Raw genomic sequence first — 24,314 nt, 5'->3', positions numbered from 1 at the left:
TAGGTTTCTTAACCCATTCCATTTTTATGTAGTGAATATTAATGTATCCCTAAAAAAAGGCTCAGCATCAAATCTCGACTAAACACAAGCAAATACCTGGTGGGCCGAGGCCATCAGGGGAGGTCACAGGATCTCCTCTGTCGGTCCATGCGGGGCCCGCGCTATCCGAGCGCCAGTCCTACTGTATTCCATGACGGGCCGTTGGGGAGATCAAAGATCTCCCTCGCCGGCCCACATGCAGTGAAACGCAGCCTCCGGCTGGGGAGGGAGAGGACCCGGGTTCCTCTCATCAGATCCACAGCGTCATCACTAGGACCACCGGGGATAGCAGCACGGTCCCCACTCACAGGGAAAAGTTAAGATAGGAGGGGTATACAATCAATGCTTGTTTATTTTAATTTTTTTAATGAATATATATTGACAATAATCTCCCCGCCAACACACCAGCCCCCAAACATATTCACACACCAGCACCCTCACTCACACACACACTGCACCCCTGACACTCACACACAGCACCTCACACAAACACAGCACCCCTCACACACACACACACACACACACACACACACACACACACACACAGCACACACTGCACTTCTCACACACACAGCACCCTCACCCACACATAGCACTCTCACTCAAACACTCATACAAACAGCATCTCTCACACACACTGCACCCTCACACACACACACACTGCACCCCTTACACACACTGCACCCCTCACACACACTGCACGCCTCACACACACACACTGCACGTCTCACACACACAGCACTCTTACCCACACAGCACCCTCACATACACACTGCACCCCTGTTGCACACACACTGCACTCCTCACACATACACTGCACCCCTTTCATAAACAGTGCACCCCTCTCACACACACAGCACCCCTCACACATACACCCCTCAAACACACCCATTACACCCTTCACACACACTTCACCCCTCACACATACACACAGCACCCCCTTAACACACTGCACCATTCACACACGCACAATACTTCCAAACATATGTTTATATATACTACAAAACCCCTCACACACTCACTGCACCCCTCACATATACTGTACCCCTAAACACATAACATTCCAGACACACCCTAGATCCTTTACCCAACTCTGGATCATCTACACACACTGGATTCCTATATACACTCTGAATCCTCTACACACACACACACTCACTAGATCTCCTACATACGCACTCTGGGTCCATCAAACACACACTAGCTTCCCTACATACCCACACACACTGCACCACCTACACACACACACTACATTCCTGAAATACACCCCTATGCACACAGTAGATTCCTTGTAAGCAAACATATACTACATTCCCAAAACACACACTCTATACAGCCCCTACACACACTACATCACATATGTAAACACACACACCACAACCGGTATGCACAAACTCGCTAAATCCCCTATACACACACTCTCTACAGCACCTAGACACACATACATTACATTACACCACAAACACAACTTGACTAAAACCAACCTATTTACACAATACCACACCACAATAAGCTAACTCTGCATTGTGATGTATGGGCAGTTGGGCTGTGTATGAGTGTGTGAGTGTACGAGTTTGTGTATTGTGATGTATGGGCATTGGGTGGTAGGGCTGTTGTTGGCTGTGAATGATGCACTTCCTTTCTTTTGGTTCTTTACTTCCTGTTCCTGTTGGCAGTTTATGGAATGTTCGAGGGATTTGAAATGGCGGCTGCAGAACCCTGTGTAACAAGGCAGCAATATGAAGATCCTGTTATATATGTATTAATAAAGTGAGTACTTCGTTATACATGAATTATTAAGTAATAGGTGGGTTGTTTGATGAGTGAGGTCACTGTTATGGGTGGGCTGTATGATGTGTGAAGTCACTGTGATTGGTGGGTGGGGCGGACTGCCAGGCACCCCAACTGGTTACCTCTGCCAATCGCTGCTTCCTAGTGCTTACCGAGTACTTCCAAGCACTCCACCAGACACCATCAGCACTGAAGTCCCCACTTCCAGCATTACAGCTTGGCCGGGGTCTCGCTGTCTTCCACCCACCCTGGACCCAAGACCAGGATAAAGCTTCCAGTGGGTAGACCTCTCCTCCAAGAGAGTGTAGCAATATGCTCTTAAAAGAGCATGTTATTATAATCCCAGGGGAGTATAGTGATATGGCAATCCCCAGAGTGATACAGCCATTTCCCCTCACACATGAGATAAGACTCTATGTTGAGGGTAAGCAGGAATCCCTTTATTGGCAGCCACAACTGGTATTATATGCAGGTCCCCATGCACGGGGAAATCCCCCCTTGGACCTGAGAGTAGACTACAGTAAAAACATACACACGATTACATTGGCTCTCAGGTCCAGGACAGTCTTGGGCGGAGGACCTGGCCTCCCATGCTCCCATTACGCTACCTTCACCGATGATCACCATACAGGCCCTACAGCGGGGATCGGGTGACACGGAACTTGCCTTGCCATGCATACAACAGTCAGGCCTGAAGCTACATGCCTACATGGCACCAGTGAAAGCCGACTAGGGTGTATTAAGCAATTATTTTGAGTTATCACGTATCCTTTTTGTTTACATTATGCTAGCAGCGATACTGTATAAGTGCCTTAGAATCCAGTGGTTCCTTCTCGTGTGTGGTCGCTGTTTGTTTTGTTTTGTTTTCAGTTTATCGGAACCTTAGCATGTCACACTTATATATATATCAGCTTAGCATTGCACACATTGCCAGCAATAACCCACTGACTACCAGATGTGTTGCCACTTTGCTGACATACCAATCGATCTGTAACTATACACCAAAATCTGTGTAATGCTTAAATAAATCATATCCTCTTAGCTCAGACACTGTTCAGCATAATGATGGGCATCCCTAATATTTTTTTAACTGGCTTAAGCCTTGTAGCATGGGGACCAGTCCCAGTGGTATATTATCCATAATGTGTACCTCTGCCATGTAGCGATATCTGAGCAATCTTACCTCTATGACACTGTTTAGTATCAGCTGCTCTTTATTTTCTCTAAGTAGGATGCTATGCATTTCCCTTATAGGTCTCTTCACCTCTAACTGACTACCTAGCATCATCTAAAAGTGGGGACATGTATATTAAGCCTGTGTACTCTCTCATTAGCTAGCCTGCTTACTTTAATTAAAAAATGGTGCTGTTTACTCGCATGCCATGTCAACTACTGTTGTTAATATGCTTGCTACTGCTGTTGTGGCATGGCAAGATTATATGTTATTGTATTCTCATGGAGGCTCCCTTGATAAAGGCATTTTGCCGAAACGTTGGGGGCTTATTGGTTGACTCTTGTCCTTCTTCTCACTAGGTCTGGTATGCTTTGTTTTCGTTGTATATATAACTACTTTTGGGTTTGTAAAATTTGGTATCCCATATAGCTATTTTGTATACTTGTATCCAGTGAGTTATGCATTATGCAGTCTGTCTATATGTCATTTTAGAACTTGTAGGTATCGCATTGTACTCTCTATTTGACATTGTGTGTCTTTTTCATTCATTTATACAGTTAATGAGAGCCTATTATTGTGACCCATTTAATTAAAAAATGTCATATATATTTGTGGTTGTGCCCCTTGTTTAAGTAATAGATTGTATTCTCATGCACAGGAAAATAAAGAATTATAAAAATGTAAATTAACACTGTTTTGGTCTTACTAATTATGTTTAAGTCCAAAATGAGATCACACACATAACAATGACTAAGGTGTCACTTGAAAGGGATGGCAAAATCCCAAAAGTTGGCAACATACACACATAACAAAGACTAAGGTGTCACTCGAAAGGGAGGGCGAAATTCCAAACGTTGCCAACATACACACATAAAAATGACTACAGTAAGGTGTCACTCGAAAGGGAGAGCAAAATCCCAAAGGTTGCCAACATACACACATAACAATGACCAAGGTGCCACTCGAAAGGGAGGGCAAAATCCCAAAAGTTGCCAACATACACACATAATAAAGACTAAGGTGTCACTCGAAAGGGAGAGCAAAATCCCAAAGGTTGCCAACATACACACATAATAAAGACTAAGGTGTCACTCGAAAGGGAGGGCAAAATCCCAAAAGTTGCCAACATACACACATAATAAAGACTAAGGTGTCACTCGAAAGGGAGGGCAAAATCCCAAAAGTTGCAAACATACACACATAACAATGACTACAGTAAGGTGTCACTCGAAAAGGAGGGCAAAATGAGGCAAAACTGCTGATCTGGAGAAATTATCTAATTCAGCAATAGTCATTTTGCTATTTTAGTCTGGGTTTTGCTGTTCAGTTTGCAAATCACCATTTAGTCAATAAACCTTTATATATTTTAGGCATTACGAAAGCTTGATGATATTCAGTTCTTCCAGATTTGTGCGATTTTGACCAACATTTACATCACAAATTCCAACAAACAGATTGTGTTTCCTCTGAGAGCCTCTTTCACAAGTCCGAAAACACAAAATATTAGAGACATATCTCACCTATGACATATCTCACCTGTGACGCACGGTGAAGAGAGTGCCCTTTTATTGCTGTTATTATCACCATTTTTGTTATACTCAAAGCTTCAGATGGATAGAAAGGGGTCGCTAAAATACACTGGGAGAATGAGAGACAAAATAACAACGATCAACTGTCATGATCTGTTGGCCATCGAACAACTGTTTAAACAATCTCATGGTAAACTCTGCGAGCTAAGCTTCATCACTACTGAAGGCAACTTTCCCCATTCTGGCTGTTTTTTGTTAACTCAAAGAATCTGAAAATAGCTCTTAATAATAGGAGTTAGAGTTCACAGGCAAGATGAGACATCAGATATTGTCTATTCAAATTGACTACGTACGAACATCAAACGGCACTTTTTTCTTTAATACAGGACTATCATTATTCCTTGTTATTAATAAATAAATATATATATATATATATATATATATATATATATATACAAAGCATTAATATACCAACACTACAAATAGAAAAGTGCTGTGGATAATAAAAGGCGCATATTCAATGATATGTAACCAATAAAATATATTTATAGCAGGCAGCTACTACACAAGTGTATGTCCCCTCAAACTTGACACATAATCACGCAGCAAACAAAGTGAACCCCGGAACGGTCGTTTTCTCTGCTGCTGGTTTGCAAAATGGAAGTGAGGCTACGATCGTGGCATCACGTAACTACCACCTAAGAAAGATCACTAAATGCAGAACAGTCGGATAGCCAACTCCTCCGTGCTCGCATTCCATCCAGTCGCTAGCTGGCAGCCAATCAGAAGAGGAAGCAGCAAGACAAATATACAGCACTTATGGAAGCAGTCATTCCGATTGAAAAAGCTGCTCTACTCGACAAAACGCATCTCAGTCTGTCAGGAGCACCCGTGGACGTTGTTTTATTGTTATTTATGGCTTTTTGGCTTGATTTTAATTTATTTTTTAAATACTTTGTTTTTATTTGTAATTAATCAAGATATCAGCCTTAACACAGTCCTGTAGATTCCTGCATTTTCCTGCTTCCAACTAAAGACGGGTTATGTCCCCTTATTGGCACATCTACCATTATACTGAGAGCCAAGTATAACTGGCTCTCAAGAAGGTGAGCAGTCACTTGCACTTTAACTATTATATTTGCACCGTGCTTATAATATTACACTAGAAGCACTTGCTTCTATTTCTTTTATCTCCTTTTCTGAGTTCCACTAAGCCAAGGGTAGAAGAGGCTTGATATCACCAAAGTATACCCCTGCCATTTGAGATCTGAGCCCATCCTTATGTGGCTCTATTCCATGTGAGTGCATACAATACCCACCAAACACATCCCCTTGTTATTTAATATTTTACACTATATATTTTTTCTTATCCCAGTGATTACCTTCATTTATATCTTCTTCTTTTTTAAGGGTAAGTGTGTGTAGCGGAATGCAGTAAGCCTGTCCTGCAAAATGCCTGTGTGACTGTATTCGTTATATTTTTACCTATGTTGGAATTGCTATTCGTCTATTTAATATGTGAATTGTATGTTATTCGGTAGTTTCCATCCGTACTATATACTTATGGAAACTACCGAACGGAGAGACCACCCCGGAGAGAAGTGTGCCAGCAATTAAGGTTCACATTCTTTCCAAACCGCAAGTTAACCGGCTCATTAACATTGTATCTGGGTGGCCGCCATTCGGCATGCGTACACGTGGCGGCGGCCATCTTACGCATGAAAATCTCAGCGGTGTTTGGTCGTCGAGTGTCTGGAACTCAAACAACCGAACACCGCTGAGACCTCCAGAGCTCCGTAACTGCCGAATGGAGAGACCTAACGAATCCCCATTCGGTAGTAACAAAGTACCGAATGAGGGAATCACTATCTAGGTGAATTTAAGTATGGATGGCAATTATAAATGTCTGTTTTAACTGCCGAACGGAGACCGACCGCAGGGCCCATTCTCATGGAACCCTTTTCGGATACCAACTCGTGTGCGGTCGGTCAAACTTCACCTTCCTGTAACTACCGAACCACCGGTCCGATCTGGGTGAATTTTGGATATTATATTCACCCAGATCAGGGCTACCTAGCGGTACCCTAATATTAAGGATATGTGATGGTTTAGGGGTACATCCAGGTTTGGGGTAAAGTACTGTACAAGTTAAGGGGATTATGACTCACTCTGAGGGGAGGGGTGGTGTGGGAGGTAACAAGCACTGCATTGGTTACTGTCCTAATTACTGTAGTTCCCTCCCTTGCATGGGAGCAGGCTTTATAAGAAACCTTGGAATAAACGATTGTCAGTTCTACTCCTGAAACTGTGTGTCGTCCAGTTATTGGGAGTGCTGTGGGGATTTTGCTGTACCTTTTTACCTGCTGGAAACTCTGCTGTGGATTTACTAATGACTTGTTCCTGAGCCTTCCTTGGATCTAAAGTGGAGAATAGCTGCGAGAAATCAGCTCTCCGCTACAGTGTGTACATTTATAGTGCTCCACTGGGTTTATTTCTAGTGGATCTAAGCCACTCAAGATAACAGTACTCTCTGTCTTCTCAAAAAATATTTCTCTTTTATTCCATCACACAAATGTCATTGTTTCATTTCTTTAGCACAGACAAAACCAATAAATATTCTACAAAACCAATTGATACAAAAAAAGCCAAATACAACAAGCACACCTTACCCACCCAGGTGCAAAGTTTAAAGACGTTCCCATGTTACGCCTTGTTACTGGATTGAACGACATGTCAATAATGTCAATGAATGTCGCAATTTAAATAAAAAGTTACTGTATATATGGTTAATTCAATGGTTAGTGTTACTAATGTGAATTTTAGTTGCCAAGTGGAATATTAGTAGATGGATAGATACAGTGCCCTCCACTAATATTGGCACCCTTGATAAAGATGAGCAAAGAAGGCTATGACAAATTGTCTTTTTATACCTTTTGTTAAAAAATACAAAAAAAATACTCTGATATCACACAATGCAAAAAAAAACTTTAAAAAAAAACTCTGTTAAATACGTGTGGCACAATTAATGGCACCCTTTTTTCAGTACGTTGTGCTACCTCCCTATGCCAACGTTAACAGCTCTGAGTCTTCTTCAGCAATATTTTGTGGATTTTCTGAATTATCTATGTAGTATGATAACTTTTAATAAAGATTCTAAAATAAATATTTGAATGTTTATTTAATAATTTTTTTTTTGTAATAGACTATTCATTTTTTTTACTATATTCAGAAATATTTTAATTGATACCTGATTTGGAAGGATAAATACAAAAGGTGTACAGGGCGTTTCTAAATAGAGTTTGCCATGGAAAAAGATTTACGGAAGGCTCTATTCCGAGCTAAGTTTGTTTATGTCAGTAGATATAAACTGGAATATATTATAAGGTGACACTACCCTGCTTGATATCTTTCAGGATCCACCCATGACATGATTTAAAGTAAATAAAATGTGCACAACCTGTTGGTCTGGACAGATCCAGTTCAGTTTTATGCAGGAAATTGTTCCACGATTAAACTGTTTTAATTTAAAGACAGAGGATTAAGAGAGACTTGGAGTTAGCCAAGGTGAATGCAGGTGTGATCCTGTAAATCAACTGTTCTGTTTAAATATTCTTCGAAGGTGGTTTTTAGTACTCTGTACAGCAATCAGTTTAGTAACTTTAGACAAAGTATTAGGAAATCAACTTTTTTCTGTATGGAAATAAATTAGGTTAACCCCTTAAGGACACATGACGTGTCTGACACGTCATGATTCCCTTTTATTCCAGAAGTTTGGTCCTTAAGGGGTTAATTTATTAATGAGGTGAGTGTGCAGCTAAAAAAAATGCTCCTACTTTGGGTAATAGGTCAAACGTTTACATCTGTTAAGTTTAGAAAAACTTTGCCTCAGAGGGGATATCATAGAATTTTACAAATATATTTGGGGCCAATACAAACCATTGTGAAAAAACTAAAAAGATTTTGGTTGGTGTATACCCAAATCAAGTATGTAACACACACCACACACACAGTGGTACTTAGCTTTTGTATAATTGATGCAGCTTCCCGGGTGGTTTTCCCAATTTACCACCCCAATTAACAGCAAAATGTACAGACAGAAAATAGTTGGAACCATTTTATCTTTTTAATTCAAGTTTGTTTTTTGATCATTTGTATGCAATAAACATATACAAATTATTGCAAGAAAGTGGCTTTTTACCTTACTGCTGACCCCTGGACGTACTGCTGGTGAAGAAGAGGTGAGGAGGGTCTTAGCCCCCCAGACTAAATCAGGGGAGGCACTTCAAGGCACAAAACTCTACATCTTTTGTGAGTCTACATCTACAACATAGAGTTTATTTAAAACTTGACATACTTCACTATGCGTCATTTGTTTATCCCTATTGTAGATGCATACCTGAATCCCAAATTTCTGTCTGTACATTTTGCAATACAAACCATTGTTTGAAAATCTATTCATAAACAGTACTATACATAGAAAACAAGGCCACGCATTTAGACTGGAAGACAGGAGATTTAGTCTAAGGCAAAGGAAAGAGGGTTTTTTTTACAGCAGGAACAATAGGGATGTTGAATTCCCTGTCTGAATAAATAGCTTTATCACTGCTTCAACCCATTTTTTTCATTCATTTCCACCAACACATATTTGAGGAAGGCTGAAATTGATAGATGCATGTCTCTTTACAGCCTGTGTAACTAATGTAATGGGACACAGATACATTATTAAATCTTTAATAATTACGAAACTTGCAGTATGGTATGTTGTTTAATCACCTGCAGAGGTTGTAACTCTCAATATCTTGGGAAAACAGGAAGCGGTCAACAGAGAATACAAGAACATCTCAAAAGTATTATTGCTTATAATGCTATTTTATTTTATTTTACATATGGCAGTTAACAGTTTCCACTGGACGTTTTGTTCCATTGTTTATTGGCATCCTTACTCCTTCCTTGAAACGCATTTCGCATTTGCTGCATTAGGATAATTATTTTTCACTGGTTATGTTTGTTAATTATTTGATTGTTAGTACCTTTTCAATTTAATCGGGGGTTAGGATCTGGAAATCCACAACGCTATTTGAAGCGCACTTATACACCTTAAAGGGAAACTATAGTGCCAGGAAAACAAACTCGTTTAACCCTGCAAGGTAATGTGCTGAAGTCGTCTGGGAGCCTACAGTGTCCCTTTAATTATTATCTTACATTGTTATTAGTAGCAAAAACAGATAATATGAGAACTCTGAGAAGGGACAAAAGATTAGAGAAACCCCATAGCTTGCCCTTCGTTAAGTTCATGCAGAGGTCTCAAAATACGTTTTGCTTATTTGTGCTGTTACTATTTGCATATCAGACCTGAGTGGGGATTTACCGAAGGACAAGCCATTCAGGTTTCTCTAAGCTTTTGCCCATTCTCAGGGTTCTCATATTCTCTGTTTTGTACTTGATCCGACTCTCCTTAAGTTAAAAGGGTAATCCAGACATGGACCCCGTGCTCACACTGCCTAGAGAGGTATCAGTTACACCTTGCTGATTAGGCCCAAACAAGGCAGAAATGATGGTCTGGAGTTGTTGTACCTCTTGTGCAGAGATAACTTCCCGAAATTTCAGTTTCTCGACTGGGCGGGATAAGTCACACACGTAAATGGTATAGGTTAAATTTGTAACGGCACAAGTGAGCAAAGATATTTTTGAGACCTGAGCGGGGACTAACTCAAGGGGCAAGCTACTGAGTTTCGCTAAGCTTTTGCCCATTCTCAGAGTTCTCATATTCTTTGTTTTTGTTGTAAAAGTTAGATATTAATCTAGTTTGAAAAAAGACTCAAGTCCATGAAGTTCAACCTGTAAAACATATAATTTTATGCTGTTGATCCAAATGAAAGCAAAAAAAAAAAAAAAAAAACTATTAAGGCCAATTATGCCACAACAATTGGCATAAAAGTTAATTCCTTCTGGACTCCATAGTGGTATCAGCAGCCAACATATGTGTTATTTACAGCCTTGAATCTGAGATTGGGCTACTATTTCACATCATTTTCCATGAGAGACATGAGAACAACCAACAAGTCCAATTAAAGTGACTTCGCATGTTAACCAACGTTCCGTCCAATATTTGGAGTTTGAGATACTTGTATGGAATGTCAGATTGGAATATAAATGATATATTAAACTGAAGAAACACAACATCATCTTACATGCATCAAGTGCACATCTACAATATCTCAAGAGAGCAATACCCTACTCACAATGTCTCTGTGTGATATAAAATCATTCAATTAAATGTAAAATATGTACTGGAACTTTCTAAATAGAGTGTGCCACAGACAGGATTTATAGAAGACGCTATTCAGAGATAAGGTTCCTGCTTTGAGGGACAGGAAGAAAGATGCAAAAGTAGAATGATGTTCCCTTTGAATTTTAAGAAAGCAACTCCAAAATTGATTGCGTCAGTAAAGAAAACTTGGAATATTTTATAAAGTGAAACTAACCTGTCTCATGTTTTTTAAGGATCTGCCCTATTTTAAACAAAATATCTGGAATGCGTTAGTGAGACCTGTTGGTTACAGACAGATCCAGTTTAGTTATATGCTGGATTCTTACAATTCTCAAATTACAAGTTGTGTTAGATGTTTAGGATCAAATAACCAGATTATGTAAGCGCTCCTAGGTACTAATCCAGATATATAATATATCAATACAGGGGCGCCTGAGAACCCTCAGGGCCCCCGGGCAAAATAAATCAAGTGCCCCCTTACAGGCCCCACCCATACTCCGCAGCAAGCGCCACCCATGTCCCGCCTCCATGCACCGCCTCCAGCCACACCCTACACAATCTTTAGACACAAGGAACAAAAGTGCAATAATCCCTTTGAGGCCCCAGTAGAGACTACAATTGAGGGCTAATGGGCCATGGAGGGGGGTCTTTCTAGCAGAGGCTATCTCAGTGTCCTTTAGAGAGTGTGTTAGAAAGAATCCCCTCCAGGCCCTATTAGAGACTACAATGGAGTCTAATAGGCTTGGAAGGGGGTCTTTCTAACAGAGGCCATCTCAGTGTCCCTGCTGGAAATAGTCGCCTCCAGGCCCCAGTAGAGACTACAATTGAGGGCTAATGGGCCATGGAGGGGGGAGTATTCTAGCAGAGGCTATCTCAGTGTCCTTTAGAGAGTGTGTTAGAAAGAATTTCCTCCAGGTCCCATTAGAGACTACAATGGAGTCTAATGGGGCCTGGAGGGGGGTCTCTCCAACACTCTGGTTCCTATTCACAATATAGCAACACAACATAGCTCGCTGATACCTAGGCCAAGTTGGCTCCGCTTACCTTAATTACTGTTGTTGGCTGGCAGTCTGTGGGCTTGCTGGAAGGCTGTGGGCTTACTGGCTGCGGCTGGCAGGCTGTGGGCTTGCTGGCAGGCTGTGGGCTTGCTGGCTACTGCCGGCAGGCTGTGGGCTTGCTGGCTGCGGCTAGCAGGCTGTTGGCTTGCTGGCTGTGGCTTGCTGGCTGGCAGGCTGTGGCTTGCTGGCTGCGGTTGGCAGGCTGTGGGCTTGCTGGCTGTAAGCCTATCTGGTGGCCTGTGGGCTGGCTGGCTACTGGCCAGCGGCCAGCCTGTGGGCTTGCTGGCTGGCCGGCCTGTGGGCTGGCTGGCTGGCCTGTGGGCTGGCTGGCTTGCTGGCTACTGGGGCACTTGGAGATTATTTAAAGAAATAATCCATGCACAATAACCACTACTGCTCTGTGTAGTCGTTATGGTGCAAGGAGGGCCGGGCCCCCCTCCCAGAGTAAGTAGTCAAACCGTTTAAGAACATTTTGACAACTTACCTGGGGTCTGCTGGGATATGAGGCTGTTGTAGGGTATAGGAGCAGTGGTGCAATGTGTAAGGGGTGCAGTGTGTGAAAGGTTCAGTGTGTGTGAGGGGGTGTAGTGTGTGAATGTGTAGGGTGTGTGGGGCAATGTGTGTATGAGGGGGCTGTGTATGTGTGTGGAAATGTTAGTATGGGGAGCTGTGTGTGTATGGGCAGTGTATGTGTGTGTGTGGCAATGTGTGTAAATGTGTATGGTGTGTGTGGGGGCAGTGTGTGTGTATGGGGGGCAGTGTGTGAATGTGTATGGTGTGTGGGGGTAGTGTGTTTATGGGGCTAGAGTTCACTCTCACCACTGCAACCACCAGGAATCCCTGGTGGTCACAGTGTTGAGAGTGAACTCTAGCCAGCAGCTCCAGGGCTAGAGTTTACTTTCGCCAGAGCCGTAACGTTGCCGTGGTAACCGCGGCAACGATCTTTGCTCGCGCAAGAAGGACCCAGAGGAGCTGCAGGCTGAGCTCCCAGGTCCTCTCTTCCTCCCTCCCCTGCCGGCTGCCCGCACGTTGCCTGCGGACAGGGGAGGGGGCAATTGCCCTCCTCTTACTCCCCCCTACCCCTCTTCTTACCCCCCTCCCCCTCTTCTTACTCCCACCTCTTCTTACTCCTCCCTCTTCTTACTCCCCCCTCTTCTTACCCTTACTCCCCCCTACCCCTCTTCTTACCCCCCCTCCCCCTCTTCTTACTCCCACCTCTTCTTACTCCTCCCTCTTCTTACTCCCCCCTCTTCTTACCCCCTCCCCCTCTTCTTACTCCCCCCTCCCCCTCTTCTTACCCCCTTCTTACTCCCGTCCCCCTCTTCTTACTCCCCTCCCCTCTTCTTACTCTTCCCTCCCCCTTCTTACTCTTCCCTCCCCCTCTTCTTACTCCCCCTGCCCCTCTTCTTACCCCTTCTTACTCCCCCCTCCCCCTCTTCTTACCCCCTTCTTACTCCCCCTCTCTTCTTACTCCCTCCCTCCTCTCTTCTTACCCCCCTCTCTCTCTTCTTAACCCCCTCCCTCTCCTTACCCCCTCTTCTTACCCCCTCCCTCTCTCTTCTTACCCCCTATCTCTTCTTACCCCATCCCCTTACCCCCTCTCTCTTTTTACCCCCCCTTTCTTTTTACCCCCCCTTTCTCTTTTTGCCCCCCTCCCCTCCCTTTTTCTTTTTGCCCCCCTCCTCCCTTTCTCTTTTTGCCCCCCCTCCCTTTCTCTTTTTGCCCTTCCCCTCCCTTTCTCTTTTTGCCCCCCTCCCTTTCTCTTTTTGCCCCCTCCCCTTCTCTTTTTGCCCCCCTCCCTTTTCTCTTTTTGCCCCCCCTCCCCTCCCTTTTCTCTTTTTGCCCCCCCTCCCCTCCTTTTCTCTTTTTGCCCCCTCCCCTTCTCTTTTTGCCCCCCTCCCCTTCTCTTTTTGCCCCCCCTCCCCTCCCTTTCTCTTTTTGCCCCCCCTCCCCTCCTTTTCTCTTTTTGCCCCCCCTCCCCTCCCCTTCTCTTTTTGCCCCCCCTCCCCTCCCCTTCTCTTTTTGCCCCCCTCCCCATCCCTTCTCTTTTTGCCCCCCTCCCCTCCCTTCTCTTTTTGCCCCCCCTCCCCTCCTTTTGCCCCCTCCCCTCCCTTTCTCTTTTTGCCCACCCCTCCCCTTCCCTCCCCTCCCTTTCTCTTTGTGCCCCCAACTGTAGCGTGACCGAGCTGCAATCCGGTCCGCGGTGCCCGGCCGGAGTGATAGGAAGGTGCACAAACACTGTGCACCTTCCTGTCAGTCCGGCCGGGTACAGGAAACAGAAACTCCTGTTCCGCGCGGAACAGGAGTTTCTGTTTCCTGTACCCGGCCGGACTGACAGGAAGGGGCACAGTGTTTGTGCACCTTCCTATCACTCCGGCCGGGCACCGCAGACCGCACAGCAGCTCGGCCACGCTACGGGGAGGGGAGGTGAGAAGCTGCAGCCGCCTGAGGCTCTTAAGAGAGTGCTCAGGCGGCTGCAGCATTTAAAGGGGCGGCCGGGCCCCCTGATGGCGGGCCCCCCTCCCGGCCGGGCCCTCGGACCATGTCCGAAGTGCCCGACCGGTCAGTCCGCCCCTGTATCAATATAAGATATATAAAGTACAAGTGACTTACTTTCAGTGAAGTCACTGACACATGGTATCATACATTGAAAACAAATAAAAATTAATAAGTATATACTGTATTTACTGTACTGGTCAATTCATAACAGAGCAACATGTTAATATAGCATAAGTAAAAAATGAAATATAAATAAATAGAATCTCTCAAATCACAGTGCCATCAGACAAGTAAAATCCGATAGATTACAAAACAACCATCAGCTAAAATTTAAAGAGAATGGGTCCAAGTCAGGCCCGGACTGGCCATCGGGCACACCGGGCAAATGCCCGATGGGCCGCGATGGCCGTGGGGCCGAGGCCGGCAGGGGAAGTCCCAGGATCTCTCCGGCCGGCCCCTGCAGGGCCAGCGCTATCCGAGCGCCGGCGCCGCTGGTTTCAATGATGGGCCGGTGGGGAGATCAAAGATCTCCCTCACCGGCCCACATACAGTATATTCCGGCCGCCAGCAGGGAGAGAGGGAGGGAGCCAGGAGAGGACCCGGCGGAGCTCTATCTTGCAGCTCCGCCGGGTTCCTCTCGCGAGATCCGGAGCGTTGCCATGGCAACGACCGGATCTCGCGAGAGTGAACTCTAGCCCGCAGGCTAGAGTTCACTCACCCACTGGACCACCAGGGATGGTGTCACCGTGCCGGTCCCCCCTCCCAGATACCAGCATGCCGGTCCCCCCCTCCCAGGCTAAAAGGTAAGAAGGGAGGGGGGGACATAATGCCTACTTGTTTTTTGTTTTTATCTACCCTCCCAAACACACACACCACTCTCACACCCATCATCCACAGCACTCTAACATACACATCACACACAGCACTCTCACACCCATCATCCACAGCACTCTCACACACAGCACTCTCACACCCATCATCCACAGCACTCTCACACACAGCACTCTAACATACACATAACACACAGCACTCTCACACCCATCATCCACACTCCACAGCACTCTCACACACAGCCCTCTAACATACACATCACACACAGCACTCTCACACCCATCATCCACAGCACTCTCACACACAGCCCTCTAACATACACATCACACACAGCCCTCTAACATACACATCACACACAGCACTCTCACACCCATCACACACAGCACTCTCACACACACAGCACTCTCACACACACAGCACTCTCACACACACAGCACTCACACACACACAGCACTCACACACACACAGCACTCACACACAGCACTCTCACACACAGCACTCTCACACACAGCACTCTCACACACACAGCACTCTCACACACACAGCCCTCTCTCACACACAGCACTCTCACACACACAGCACTCTCACACACACAGCACTCTCACACACACAGCACTCACACACACACAGCACTCACACACAGCACTCTCACACACAGCACTCTCACACACAGCACTCTCACACACACAGCACTCTCACACACACAGCACTCTCACGCACACAGCCCTCTCTCACACACAGCCCTCTCTCACACACAGCACTCTCACACACACAGCACTCTCACACACACAGCACTCTCACACACAGCACTCTCACACACAGCACTCTCACACACACAGCACTCTCACACACACAGCACTCTCACACACATCACACACAGTACTCTCACACACATAATACACAGCACCCTCACACAAATCAATCACACACAGCACCCTCACACTCAGCACCCTCACACACCTCACATACACACAGAACCCCCCGACACACTGCACCACACACATACACAATACTTCCAAACATATTTATATAATATATATATATATATATATACAGTATATATATATAATATTCACACACACAAACTATAGCCTGTATGCACACTCTTGCTACATCCCCTATACACACACATTCTCTTCAGCCCCTAGCCACATATGCATTACATTACACCACAAACACAACACGACTAAAACCCCGACCTTAAAACACAATATCACACCACAATCAGCTCACTCTGCACACACACAATGGCAGGCTCCAAAAACATGCACAATACTCTGTCCTGGCATTTTTGTCTCCTGGTATCCATTTATAGAGACACCAGAGACAAGTTGCAAGGAAACACAGTGCAAGCATGTTATTAAATTTGCTTGCGCTGTGCAGAACAAATACAGGGCTTTTATCTCATGCTAGAGCTCTTCAGCAGAGCTCTGCGCATGGTCTGCCCTGGAAGAGCATTGAACCAACATGCTCACTTTGAGAGGGGGCGTGTTTGTCATTAATGATGACAAAACACACTCTCTCTGCCCCGCCCCCTTCTTAGTGGGCCGCTGTGATAAAAAAATGCCCGGGCCGAATTTTTTTCCCAGTCCGGCCCTGGTCCAAGTACAGATCCCTGAGGTACCCCACTGGTGACAAGCCCATGCTTCGAATATACTCCATTGACTACAACCCTCTGTTGCCTGTCACTCAGCCACTGCCTTACCCATTCAACAATATTGAGATCCAAACTTAAAGATTGCAGTTTATTGATAAGCCTTCTATGTGCAACAGTGTCAAAAGCCTTGCATATTAGAAGTTTCAGCGCTTAGTAGATAATCCCCCTATTAATAAAGAGGGTCTTAAAATAAGAAACAGTGAAAGAAAATATGTGTAACACTGTAAACCATATAAAACTGAGAATAAATATGGAATAAGATAACAAATGGACTGCAAAAATAAAATAAAAAAGATTGAACTAAAGTAGAAAAATCCAACAGATAAAAATCCAAAATCAAAAGTGGAAAAATACCACTGCAAAAATCCAAAGTACGGTAAAAAAGGGAGATGTAAGTCCTGCACCAAAATCCTAATGTGTAATGGAAAGTAGGGGTCCAGATATACGGAAATACCTTAGATAAAAGGGAAACAGAAACGGTATATAGTGTAAAACCGTAACACAATTTATTCAAGTATAAAATCCCCCCCTACATAAATACTCTTACACGAAAAAAAGAGATACTCATCATATAGCAGACTGCTTCCATGCCCAGTAGTTAGTTTGAATGAAGCTGTGATTCCTCCAAGAAGACAGGAACTGCCCGGTGCACTCGGGAAAAAAAGTGTCTTTGATGTTGGTAGGGGAAACAGCGGACTTGCGGCAAATGCGGCTCAAGTTGGAAGCCGGTGGAACAGAGAATGCTGCAGATGAAGTCTCAATAGACACCTGATCAACGCGTTTCGCCCCTACTACGGGGGCTTTTTCAAGATAGGTGTCTCATGCCTAGCTTGGCAGTTATATACCTTTGCCGGGCAAAATTTCATTTAAAATTTTAAAGGTGTAGCTACAAGCAAATAAAAACTTTATCAACCAACATAAGCATTTCATATTCATTAAAAGGCTGTAACTTGAATTATACAAATCGCTGAGATGGGAATGTCTGTGCATCTTAACCCATGAAATCTGAAGTGTATTATAACAAAATTTGGAAAAAATACACATATGACTTCTGTGTGCCATATTTCCAGTGTAACAACGTCTTAGTACATTTTTCTATATAATGGCAACTAATGTATACTTCTTTTCTCCTTGAAGAGCCACAGTTTAGATATAGTGCTCTAATAATACCAACACTATAAAGTGTCCTATCAAGCATTGAAACAAATGGAAATATAATCCATACATAAAGTAGAGATAAGAAATAGAATAAAAATAAATGTAAATGTTTAGTCCAGATTAGGACCTAAGTGTAAGTATATAGCAGGGACAGTAGCGACAGTATCTGTTAGGCCATATTTTGATCCCGACATTAGTAGGGGTGTATCTCCTAAACCCTTTAAGGACCAAAATCATAGAAAACATTCAAATAGTGATATACAAATCACTATAGTATATTCATTAATTCCAGCTCTGCATTTAGACCCCAGGGGACAAGGGTCTTCAAATTGTAGATCCAGAACATTTCTCGATAAGTTAGTATTCTACTCAGCTCTCCTCCCCTCCATGGCACCTCTAGTTTTTCAATGCCGCAATATGATAGGAGTGTGGGATCACGATTGTGATGTGTATTAAAGTGATTAGAGAGTGTGTGTTTATCAAATCCTCTTTTTATATTATACACATGTTCCCTGAGCCTAGTTTTTAATGTTCTTTTGGTTTGTCCTATATACTGGAGGCCACACGGGCACTCCAACTTATATATGACCTGTTTTGTATTGCACGTGATACAGTTCTTAATCTGGAATATTTGTTTGGTTGTTGAGGACTGAAAGGTAGTACAGTTTTTTCCTATTGTGCTTAATTTGCATATGTGGCAACTGCCACATTTATAGTACCCCTTTTGGCCATTTAAAAAATGATGGGATCTAGATGGTTTACTGTAACTGTGTACCAATCTATTTCGTAACGTGGGAGCCCCCCTAAAAATGACTCTAGGTTTAGCTGGTAAAAGCATAGCCAAAGCTGCATCTTGGCGAAGTAGGTGCCAATGTTTCTGTATGCTGTTTTTGATCTTATACGCCTGGGCACTATAGTTAAAGACCAGGGGACATAGATCTTCATTATTCTTGTTTGACTCTGCACTTTTTTGTTTCTTATGTAGGATGTTTACACGTTCTATATTTGTCACTTTTTCCAGAGCTGTATCCAGTGTTTTCTCGTCATATCTTTTTTCTATGAACTGATGTTTCACTTTTTGAAGTTGTTGGGTACATACTTCAGGGTCAGAACAATTTTTCTTGACCCTTAAGAATTGTCCAAAAGTGACGCCTGAGAGCCAAGTTGGATAATGGCAACTGGACGTTAGAATGTAACTGTTGACGTCTACACTCTTGAAAAAGGTTTTCGACTTGAGGGTACTCTGTTGATCCGTATATAGGACCAAGTCCAGGAAGTCAATGCTGCTGGAACTATACTTATACGTAAAGGATAAGTTGTATTCGTTCCTGTTGATATATGCCAAAAACTCTAGTAGTTCTGTTTCTCCCCCTCTCCAGACGAAAAAACAGTCATCAATGTACCGTCTATAGAAGACCAGGTTCGCCCCCCACTGGTGTCCTTGCCAGATGGACAAGTTTTCCCAGTATGCCATAAAGATGTTCACATAGCTTGGGGCGAACCTGGTCCCCATAGCGGTACCATTGATCTGCAGGTAGATGTCATTACCATGCCAAAATAAATTATTATTGAGTATAAAATCAATACATTCTATCAAGAATTCTACTTGTTCCACCAACATGGTGGGGTCCTCATATAGAGTTTTTCTCACTGCTTTTAATCCCTGATCATGTCTAATAACAGTATACAATGACGTGACGTCGCATGTAACCATTATGTAATTCTGCTCCCATTGCAAGCTTTCAATATTTATAAGCAGATCCCCACTATCTTTTAAATATGATTTGGCCTTTTTCACAAAAGGTTGTAATATGACATCTATATACTGGGATAGGTTGCATGTTAAAGACCCTATCCCAGAAATAATAGGTCTCCCTGGGGGCTTTTCGAGGCTCTTATGGATTTTCGGTAGTTGGTAAAATACTGGTATTTTGGGATGAACCACCATGACAAATTCCAGTTCTTTTTTATCCAATATATTTAGATAGCTACCTCTCTCCAATATGCTGAACAAATGTTTTTTGATGTCAGACGTGGGGTCTCCTCTTATCTGCTTATATGTGAGGGAATCCAAAAATCTCTTACATTCTCTATTGTAATCCTCAGTGTTTAGGACCACGATTCCCCCCCCCCTTGTCCGCTGGCTTTATAGTGATATCTTTGTTGGCACTGAGCTCTTTAAGTGCTTTATTTTCCCATACACTTAAATTATGTTGGTGTTGGGCTACTTTTTTGGGGAGCTTTTCTATATCTGCCGCTACTGCCAGGTTAAAAGCTGTCATAGGTCCACTTATTAGATTGGTTGGACAGAAGGAAGACTTGTTTCTCAGGGCTGTGTGTTGGAAGATAGTTTTCTCCGGTTTTTGTATCGCCGGGATGGGATTGTTTAAGAAAAATTTCTTTAAAGTTAGTTTTCTGATATATTTTTGTACATCTAAATATGCTGAAAAAGGGTCTGATGTGGTTGTAGGAGCATATTTTAAGCCTCTGTTGAGAACTTTAATTTGATGCTTAGATAAATTAACATTAGATAGATTGAAAATTCCCATTAGGTCTACCTTCTCATTTTCTTTTCTCCTACGGTATCTCTCCCCCCCCCTGCATCCTCTAGCAGGGGTCTTTTTTTGATATTTGATTGTTGGGGCTCTGTTCGGTACCGACTGAGGTATTTCCCTCTTGGTCCTAAAAAATCCTCACTGTCTTTGGGATATATTTGATTCTTAGGTTCAGCCTTGTGGTTGGTCTCCTCTCGGTTGAGTACGTCGAACCTGTTATGAGAACGCCAATTCCGGGTTAGTTGATTTGCCCTTGGTGATTCTAACCGTCGGTTGTTCTGTGGTGTATTGGGGTTCCTTCTTTTGTGAGTGACCCTAGTCCACTCCTTGTTATATACCCTCTGAGACTGAGGTGTATGATATCTCTGTCTATGGTCCCCTCTTTCCATATGGTTATGGCCTGGTGGATTGCTGGCAGTTTTATCATATTTGAATTTAGTAGAGGTGTCGTATTTTTTGCCCCTTGATACATGTTTATAAGATCTCTCATTGGGGGTTCTCTTATAGTTCCTCACTCTATTTTCTCTAAAATCCTCCTCGTCCCTCTCAAACTTTCGTTTTTTTAAAGATATGGTATCCTCAAATGCAGAGGTCAACTTTCCTTTAATTTTGTCCATTAATTGTATGCACTCCGGTAGTGCCAGATGGGGAGACAACACTTCTTTCAAATTATTGATCTCCTCATCTAGGACCACCAGCATACGTGCACCACCCTGATTTATAATTTTAGTTACCCAATCAAAAAAATCAATAAGATTAGTTTGGCATGATCTCCCTGAAGTAAACCCATGCTGTCTCTGATCTTGAAATCCATGTGTTTTAGATGTTCAACAATCCTATCCTTTAACATGGTTTCCATCACTTTCCCCACTACTGAAGTAAGGCTTATTGGCCTATAGTTGCCCGACTCCTTTTTTTTTCAATGTATGATACCATGTGTCAGTGATTTCACTGAGAGAAAAGTCACTCGTACTTTATATATCTTATATTGATATATTATATATCTGGATTAGTCCCTAGGAGCGCTCACATAGTCTGGTTATTTGATTTCTATCTGTTAGACGCTCCCCTATGTGAAGCAGCCCACTCATATTCGATCCCTTTTCTCCATTGTGTGTGACCCTGTTTTTAATTGTTTAAGATCTTTAGGATGTGTCACTTGTGACCACATGATTCCATCCAATAGCTTTAACCCCTTAAGGACGGAGCCAAATGTACACGTTGTGAACTAAACAAAATGTAAACAAAACCTGGCATTTGCGCTATATGTCTGTCCAACCGTAATTCACCTCTTTCATATTTAATGCACCCCCCCCTTATTATATATAATTTTATTCAGGGGAAACAGGGCTTTCATTTAATATCAAATATTTAGCTATGAAACATAATTTAATATGAAAAAAATGGGAGAAAATAAGAAATTTTGTTACTTTTTTAGTTCTACGTGACATTTTAACTGTCAACGTCATAATACTGTTTGCTTTTACTGCAATAAAATACACATATTTGTATTCAGCAAAGTCTCACGTGTAAAACAGTACCCCCTATGTACAGGTTTTATGGAGTTTTGGGAAGTTACGGGGTCAAATATAGCACGTTACATTTGAAATTGAAATTCGCCAGATTGGTTACGTTGCCTTTGGGACTTTATAGTAGCCCAGGAATGAAATTTACACCCATAATGGCATACCATTTGCAATAGTAGACAACCCAAGGTATTGCAAATGGGGTATGTCCAGTCTTTTTTAGTAGCCATTTGGTCACAAACACTGGCCAAAGTTAGTGTTAGTATTTGTGTGTGAAAAATGCAAAAAACGCCAATTTGGGCCAGTGTTTGTGACTAAGTGGCTACTATAAAGACTGGACATACCCCGTTTGCAATACCTTGGGTTGTCTACTATTGCAAATGGTATGCCATCATAGGGGTACTTTTCATTCTTGGGCTACCATAAGGTCTCAAAGGCAACGTACCCAATCTGGCAGATTTTAATGTGAAAAAAATGAAACACAAGCCTTATATTTGACGCTGTGACTTTTGAAAACACCATAAAACATGTACATGAGGGGTACTGTTGTACTCGGGAGACTTCGCTGAACACAAATATTTGTGTTTCAAAACAGTAAAAAGTATCGCAGCAATAATATCGTCCGTGTAAGTGCTGTTTGTGCGTGAAAAATGCAAAAAAAGTCACTTTTACTGGCGATATCATCGTTGTAATACATTTTACTGTTTTGAAACACTAATATTTGTGTTCAGCGAAGTCCCCCGAGTAGAACAGTACCCCCCATGTACAGGTTTTATGATGTCTTGGAAAGTTATAGGGTTAAATATTGTGCTAGCAAATTAAATTCCCTTTACTTTCGGCATGGGTTGTCAGGCAGGTCCGCTAATTGTAATTAATTAAGATACCCAATTATGTAAAAATATTACATAAATATATATGTAGAATTAATATATGTATATATATGCGTATGTGAATATATATATATATATATATAATTTTTTTAAAATATTTTTATTTCTATATAGGTATATATATATATATAGTGATATATACGTATATATTTATGTATATAGATATATATATTATTTCGTTCTACGTGTTTTTTGATATAAATATATATCTATATTAATATCACAATACAGTTAGAACGAAATAACACACATCTATATATTTTTTAATTATTTTATTTATTTCATTTTTTAACGTATTTACATATTTAATTTTTTTATATTATATATAAATATATATATAACAATAATTATATATATATTTAATCAGTATCAGTCTACGTGTAATTTGATATTAATATATATATATATATATAATTATATATATATTAATATTAAAATACACCTAGACAGTGTATGTGTGTGTATGGATATGTGTATATATATACTTAGATCATATATATATAATATATATATATATGATCTAAGTATATATATTTTTTTTATTACACTTTTAACATTATTTTATTTTATTTTCAGCCAGCAGGGGGACCAACTGTCATTACAGTTAGTCCCCCTGCTGGCATTGCACCAGGCAGCTATCCCGGCCATGTGATTGTGAGGTCCTCGCAAGGACCTCACTCTCACATGGCCGGGGGGGACCGGAGGAGGAAGATCTGCCGCGGGGGGGCTCCCTGGGAGTCCCCCCAACCGCGATCGCCGGCGTGGGACCGCCGGCGACCGGGTAAGTAAGGAAAGACCGGAGGGCGTACTATTACTCCCTGCTTAGAGCCGCTTTAAAAAGGACGTAATAGTACGCCCTCCGGTCTTAAGGGGTTAATCATCCCACAATGGCAAAAAATACAGTATAAATATTAGATAACGTGCAAAACACATTATGTTATTATTATTTATTATTTATTATTGCCATTTATATAGCGCCAACAGATTCTGTAGCGCTTTACAATATTATGAGAGGGGGGATTTAACTATAAATAGGACAATTACAAATAAACTTACAGGAACAATAGGTTGAAGAGGACCCTGCTCAATCGAGCTTACATTCTATAAGATAACATCTCAATGTGGATTTGTATATATATGGAAGATGGAAACCGCGTTATATGGAAAGATCAGAGGTCACAGGTCAAACATATGTATAGAGCATCAGCTGACCACTCTAGGCCAATCAGAGGCTCCCCGGTTTCTTTATCGAATTTGAGACACAGGATGCTGCTGGGAACAGCCAGGAGCGGTGCTGAATAGCACTCTTTGGGGTAAAACTGTTTGTGAAAGGTTT

At 42.4% G+C, this 24,314-nt stretch overlaps 1 protein-coding gene across 1 annotated transcript in view; it reads left to right on the top strand.

Annotated features, from left to right (window-relative positions):
- Positions 1-8,029: 8,029 nt before the first annotated feature.
- TSKU (tsukushi, small leucine rich proteoglycan) overlaps positions 8,030-24,314 on the top strand; it is a 98,028-nt gene continuing 81,743 nt past the window's right edge. Inside the window, exon 1 of the mRNA XM_063431609.1 lies at positions 8,030-8,097. The gene's annotated coding sequence lies outside the window, so the exon portion shown is untranslated. The remainder of the gene's footprint in view (positions 8,098-24,314) is intronic.

Source organism: Pelobates fuscus, chromosome 1, assembly GCF_036172605.1.
Source record: "Pelobates fuscus isolate aPelFus1 chromosome 1, aPelFus1.pri, whole genome shotgun sequence".
Classification (NCBI taxonomy): Eukaryota; Metazoa; Chordata; class Amphibia; order Anura; family Pelobatidae; genus Pelobates; species Pelobates fuscus.
Note: the sequence above shows the minus strand (reverse complement) of the source record. Positions and strands in the feature narration are given on the sequence as shown.